Below are 6948 nucleotides of genomic sequence, written 5' to 3'. Positions count from 1 at the left end.
TGCAGATGGAAAAATCAAGAAGAAAAATTATGCCAGGTCCATAGTAAGTGGCAGCAGGGAAAAGTTCCAAAACCAAAGTCTAGGATGGAAGTTTTACTGACGTGCTTCTCCTACTAAAACTAAAACTACTCCAGAGTACTATACTAAGCACTTGGGAGAGCACAGTGTAGCAGATTTGGTAGACACTTTCCCTGCCCACAGCAGCTTGCAGTTTACAGGCGAAGAAAATATTAACATAAATTATGGATATGTACAAAGGTTCTGGGAGGCTGGCGGTGGGGTGAAGATCAAGTTCTTAAAAGGCACAAATCCAAGTGCAAGGGAGAAGGCAATTTGGAGGAGTTGTGATTGAGAAGCAGCCTGGTCTAGTGGATAGAGCATGGGCCTGAAAGTCAGAAGGACCTGGGTTCTAGTCCAGGTCTGCCACTTGTCTGCTGTGTGACCTTGAGCAAATCACTTAACTTTTCTCTGCTTCACTTCCCTCATCTGTAAAATGGGAACTAATATTGTGAGCCCCATGTGGGACGTGGATTGTGTCCAATCTCATTAGCTTGTATCTTGCTGGTACAATCTCTCATAATATCCAAACTGGATTATTGCATCAGCCTCTTCTCTGATCTCCCAACCTCCTGTCTCTCCCCGCTTCAGTCTATACTTCACTCCGCTGCCCAGATTATCTTTCTACAGAAATGCTCTGGGCATGTCACCCCCCCCCCCCCAAAACCTCCAGTGGTTGCCTATCAACCTTCGCATGAAGCATTCATTCAATAGTATTTATTGAGCGCTTACTATGTGCAGAGCACTGTACTAAGCGCTTGGGATGAACAAGTCGGCAACAGATAGAGACGGTCCCTGCCGTTTGACGGGCTTACGGTCTAATCGGGGGAGACGGACAGACAAGAACAATGGCAATAAATAGAGTCAAGGGGAAGAACATCTCGTAAAAACAATGGCAACTAAATAGAATCAAGGCAATGTACAATTCATTAACAAAATAAATAGGGTAATGGAAATATATACAGTTGAGCGGATGAGTACAGTGCTGTGGGGATGGGAAGGTAGAGGTGGAGGAGCAGAGGGAAAGGGGGAAAAGAGGGTTTAGCTGCGGAGAGGTAAAGGAGGGTGGCAGAGGGAGTAGAGGGAGAAGAGGAGCTCAGTCTGGGAAGGCCTCTTGGAGGAGGTGAGTTTTTAAAAAAACTCCTCACCCTCGGTTTTAAAGCTCTCCATCCCCTTGCCCCCTCCTACCTCACCTCCCTTCTCTCTTTCTACTGCCCACCCCTTACACTCCGCTCCTCTGCTGCTAACCGCCTCACAGTGCCTCGTTCTTTCCTGTCCCACCAACTACCCCTGGCCCATGTCTTACCACTTACCTGGAATGCCCTCCCTCCTCACATCCTCCAAACTAACTCTCTTCCCCTCTTCAAAGCTTCACCTCCTCCAGGAGACCTTCCCAGACTGAGCCCTCCCTTTCGCTTTGCCCCTTCCCCCTCCCCATTCCCCCTACTCCCTCCCTCTGCTCTACCCCCTTTCCCTCCCCACAGTACTTTTGTATATTTGTATATATTATTTATTACTCTATTTTATTAATGATGTGTATCTATTTATGATTCTATTTATCTTTTTTAATGGTATTGATGCCTGACTACTTGTTTTGTTTTGCTGTCTATCTCCCCTTTTAGACCGTGAGCCCATTGTTGGGCAGGGATTGTCTCTATCTGTTGCCGAATTGTACATTCCAAGCACTTAGTCCAGTGCTTTGCACACAGTAAGTGCTCAATAAATATGATTGAATGAATGAATGAATCTACCCCAGTGCTTAGTACAGTACCTGGCTCATAATGAGAGCTAAACAAATATCATACAAAAAGGGTTTTGAAAGTGGAGACATTGATGGACTGTCTGATAAGAAGGGGGTGGAAGTTCCAAACCAGAGGCAGAGCATGAGTGAGGGGTCAACGGTAAGTTGGATGAGATCGAGGTACAGTGACTAGCTTGACAATAGAGGACCAAAGTGAGCACTGTAATATGAAAGTATTTAGCCTATCTCAGGGACTTTGTCCACTCATTCATTCAATTGTATTTATTGAGCACTTACTGTGTACAGAGCTCTGTACTAAGCACTTGGGAGCGTATACTACAACAATAAATAGTGACATTCCCTGCCAACAATGAGCTTACAGTCTAGAGGGTAGGAGACGGACATAAATATAAAGAAATAAAATTAAAATAAAGAAATAAAATTCACAGATATGTACCTAAGTGCTTTGTTGCTGGTGGGGGGAGAGGAAAGGGAGCAAGTCAGGGAAAAGTGGGGCTTAGTTCAACTCAGCCTTATTCTTTTTTTCAATTGCATTCCAAAAATAGGCAAAAAGAAACATCTTCTCTGGCTCAGCTATTTCCCTACCTGACCCAAGAGGCTTGGGGGATAGCATAGATATGGCCTGGAAGCAGAGACCTGACTTGCCACAGGCAAGCCCGTGGAGCGCACATTTAAGAAGTCCTGTCCACCAGGAGGAAGCAGCATGGCCTAATGAATAGAGCATGGCCTGGGAGTCAGAAGGACCTGGGTTCTAATCCTGGCTCCATCACTTCCGCAGTGTGACCTTGGGCAAGGCACTTCAATTCTCTGTGCCCCAGCTAGCTCATCTGTAAAATGGAGATTAACACAGTGAGCCTCATGTGGGACATGAACTGTGTCCAAATTGATTTCTTTGTATCTAGCCCAGCTCTTAGTACAGTGTTTGTGGCCCATAGGAAAGCAGTTAACAAATTTCGTGAAAACAAAACATTATATAGCAAAGCTCACATTTGAAGGCAGGCTTCCTTCACCCAGCAGAGATCCGTAGACCCACAGACAAGCACAGACAAGCTCCTTGTCCCCCATTCAGCAATCACCTCCTACAGGCATGCTCAGCCAGGGAACCTTCATTCCCAGTAGCCCCTTCGGCCTTTCTCCAGCCTCTGATCTTCTTATTAAATCTGTCACCAAATCCTGTCGGTTCTACCTTCACAACATCACTCAGATCTGCTCTCTCCTCTCCATCCAAACTGCTACCATGCTGATCCAAGCACTTATCCCATCCTGCCTTGACTACTGCTTCTGTCTCTTAGCTAACCCTCCGGCATCCTTTCTCTCCCGACTCCAATCAACACTTCACTCTGCTGCACTAATCATTTATCAACAAAAACATTCAGTTCATGTCTCCCCACTTCTCAAGAACCTCCAACAGCTGCCCACCCACCTCTGCATCAAGCAGAAATTCCTTACCATTGACTTTAAATCACTCAATCATCTTACCCCATCCTAGCTCACCTTCCTAATCTCCTACTTCAGCCGAGCCCACACACTCTTCTCCTCTAGCACCAATTTACTCACTGTGCCCCAATCTCATCTATCTCACCGCTGACCCCTTTCCCAAATCCTCCCTCTGGTCTGAAACTCCCTCTCCCTCCCCCCATATACACCAGACCACCTCTCTCTCCACCTTCAAAGCATTTTTAAGGCCACATTTCCTCCATGAGGCCTTCCCTGATTCGGCCCTCTTCTCTCCAGCTCACTCTCCCTTCTGCATCATCTATGCACTTGGATCTGTGACCTTTGGACATTTGACGTTCGCCCCACCCCCAACTCCATAGTATATATATCTTTACATTATATATAACAAATTATTTATATTAATGTCTGTTTAATTATGTTCATTATGGGCAGGGAACATGTTTGCTAGTTCAGTTGTAGAGTACTCTCCCAAATGCTTAGTATAGTACTCTGCACATAGTAAGCTCTCAATAAATATGATTGATTGATTGATCTTTCCCACCAGGGGCCCCTGGATCCATTGGAAACTTCACTCTCTCCCTGTCAGCCCACAGTGATATTCACAAAACACCATCAAACTGATCCCTTAGAAAATACTTGCTTCCTTCTCATAGAGGGCCAGGACTGAGGTTGGAAAAATGGCTTAAAATGCTTTCAATTAGGCTCTCTCAGATTCCTTCTTACATTTTAAAGCTCCAGGAGCCCTTTGCCCCCCTGGGTGGCTAGCAACACCCACCACCCCCTCAGCAAGACTCTGTTCTGTTCCAATATGTTGGAACGCTTTGTGGCAAGATGGAATCATTTAGAAAGTACTCTATGTCCATCCATGGCAAGAGCGGCTATAAAACACATGTTCTCCAAGTAAAATTGTGTACAAATTGTATTGACAATTTATATTGAGTTTAGTGCCTATCCATTAAGCAATAATTCCATTACTCTTTAAGGTCCAAATTTTAAAATTCTAAATCATTTGGTAAAATCACATAAATGTCATATAATGGGATAGAATAAGAAATTGCCTATGTGCAATCAAAATGCATTTTTCAGGTTATCGTGTGTAACATTTTTCTTTTATTGAAGTTAATGTAAAATCAGTCAGCAAACTATGAACTAATTCCTCTCACTCTCTACCTCCGTGAGTGTTATAAATCATTATTATGCCAGTTTCAGTTTCATCTGTAACAGCCAATCAAATCAGGATTTGTTATTCTTTCCCCATAAATTGATATAAACTCTGATTTACAGATTTTTGTTTGTCTTCTTCATTAGAATATATGCTCCTGGGAGCAGGGAACATGTCAATCAATGGTATTTATTGAGTACATATTCTACTCAATAAACTCTTGGGAGAGTACGATTCAACAAAGTTGATAGACATGTCCCCTGCTCACAAACAGCTTACATTCTAGAGGGGGAGGCAGATATTAATACAAATATAATTTACTTCACTTTTTTCTTTTGTATTTCACCAGCAACTAGTACAGGGAACTTCAGCAACAGGGCACTTAATAAATAGTGCTGTTACTACTAAAACTAGCACTACCTGCATCGCTTCAAAGAAGCAGTTCTTCCTAGTGGAAAGAGCAGGGGCCTGGGAGTTACAGGACCTGAGTTCTAATGCCAGCTCCACCACTTGTCTGCTGTGTGACTTTGGATAAGTCATAACTTCTCTGGGCCTCAATTACTTCATCTGTGAAATGGGGATAAAGACGGTGAGCCCTGTGTGAGACAGGGACTATATCCATGATGATTATCTACCTCAGTACTTAGTACAGTGCCTGACACAGTAGCCACTTAGAAAATATCACTAAAATCATAATAATGATGATATTTCTTAAGTGCTTACTGTTCTAAGCTCTGGCGTAGATACAAGCTAATCAGGTTGCACATAATATGTGTCCCAGATGGGGCTCACGGTCTTAATCCTCATTTTACAGATGAGGTAAATGGGGCACAGAGAGGTAAAGTGGCTTGTCCAAGGTTACACAGTAGATGTGGCAGAGCCAGGATTAGAATCCAGGTCCTTCTGACTCCCAGGCTTTGTTCTATCCATTAGATGATGTTCTTTCCCATTTAAAAAACTGTATAATATTTCAATTTCTGGCATAAATGCTATAATAGCATCACATCCTTATAGCTGCCCCATCATTTGAGTTTTCATCATAAGATTATGCTCATAGGGTATTCATTCATGTATGTATTAAGGTTCCTCACATTCCCAAGGTCTGGAATATTTTTATCCTCCTTCTCTGATTCAATCTTTCCTCCTTATCTTAAGGGAAAATAGTCTTTAGCATCACTAAGCTTGTTAAGCTCCTATAAATAATAATAATAATGTTGATATTTGTTAAGTGCTTACTATGTGCCAAGCACTGTTCTAAGCACTGGGGTAGATACAAGGTAATCAGGTTGTCCCACGTGGGGTTCACAGCTGACACAGCTGTCACACAGCTGACCAGGGGCAGAGCCGGGATTAGAACCCATGACTTCTGACTTCCAATCCCAGGCTCTTTCCACTGAGCCACGCTGCTTCCAAACAAAGGGATCCAGGTGACAGAAGGAATGGAAAGGCTGAACCTGTATAAGGGGAAGACACTGTGATAATTGAACAAAGCTGACCATTTGCAGCTCATGCATCTCTATAATAATGTTGGTATTTGTTAAGCGCTTACTATGTGCAGAGCACTGTTCTAAGCGCTGGGGTAAACACAGGGGAATCAGGTTGTCCCACGTGGGGCTCACAGTCTTAATCCCCATTTTACAGATGAGGGAACTGAGGCACAGAGAAGTGAAGTGACTTGCCCACAGTCACGCAGCTGACAAGTGGCAGAGCTGGGATTCGAACTCATGAGCCCTGACTCCAAAGCCCGTGCTCTTTCCACTGCACCAACCATCATGCATCAGTGATATTTATTAAGCACTTGCTTGCTTGCTAGGTGCTTGGGAGAGTAGATACAATAGAGTTGGTAGGCATGATCCTTGTCCCAGCTAAGCCACTCGTCTGCTGGGTGACCTTGCGCACGTCACCTAACTTCTCTGTGCTTCAGTAACTTCATCTGTAAAATGGTGATTAAGACCGTGAGTCTCATATGGGACATGGACTGTGTCATTCATTCATTCAATCGTATTTATCGAGCACTTACTGTGTGCAGAGCACTGTACTAAGTGCTTAGTACTGTACTAGTGTATCCCCCCCAGTGGTTAGCACAGTGCCTGCACATACTAAGCACTTAAAAAACACCATAAAATCAGAGCTAGGTGGGGAGAGAAAGATGAAAATAAATGACAGATAGGGGAAGCAGCAGAGAATAAGGATATGTTAACAAGTGATGTCATTTGTATTATTTGTTAAACACTTATGTGCCAGTGCTGTGCTAAGTGCTGGGGTAGATAAAGAATGATCAAGTCAGACACAGGGTTCCAACAGGGAGGGACAAGGGACATTGAAACTGTATTTTACAGATGAGGAAACGGAGGCACAAAGAAGTTAAGTGATTTGCCCAAGGTCACAAAGCAGGCCAGTTTTCACATGTGGGTGCATATGTGCACACACATAACTGTCCTTCTCACATTCCACGAGGTTCCATGGGTGCCGCCAAGAGATGACTGCATTCAACATGGCCCCAAGTACC

This window comes from Ornithorhynchus anatinus, chromosome 1 (genome assembly GCF_004115215.2).
Source record: "Ornithorhynchus anatinus isolate Pmale09 chromosome 1, mOrnAna1.pri.v4, whole genome shotgun sequence".
NCBI lineage: Eukaryota > Metazoa > Chordata > Mammalia > Monotremata > Ornithorhynchidae > Ornithorhynchus > Ornithorhynchus anatinus.
The sequence above is the reverse complement of the archived record's forward strand: the minus strand, read 5'-3'. Positions refer to the sequence as shown.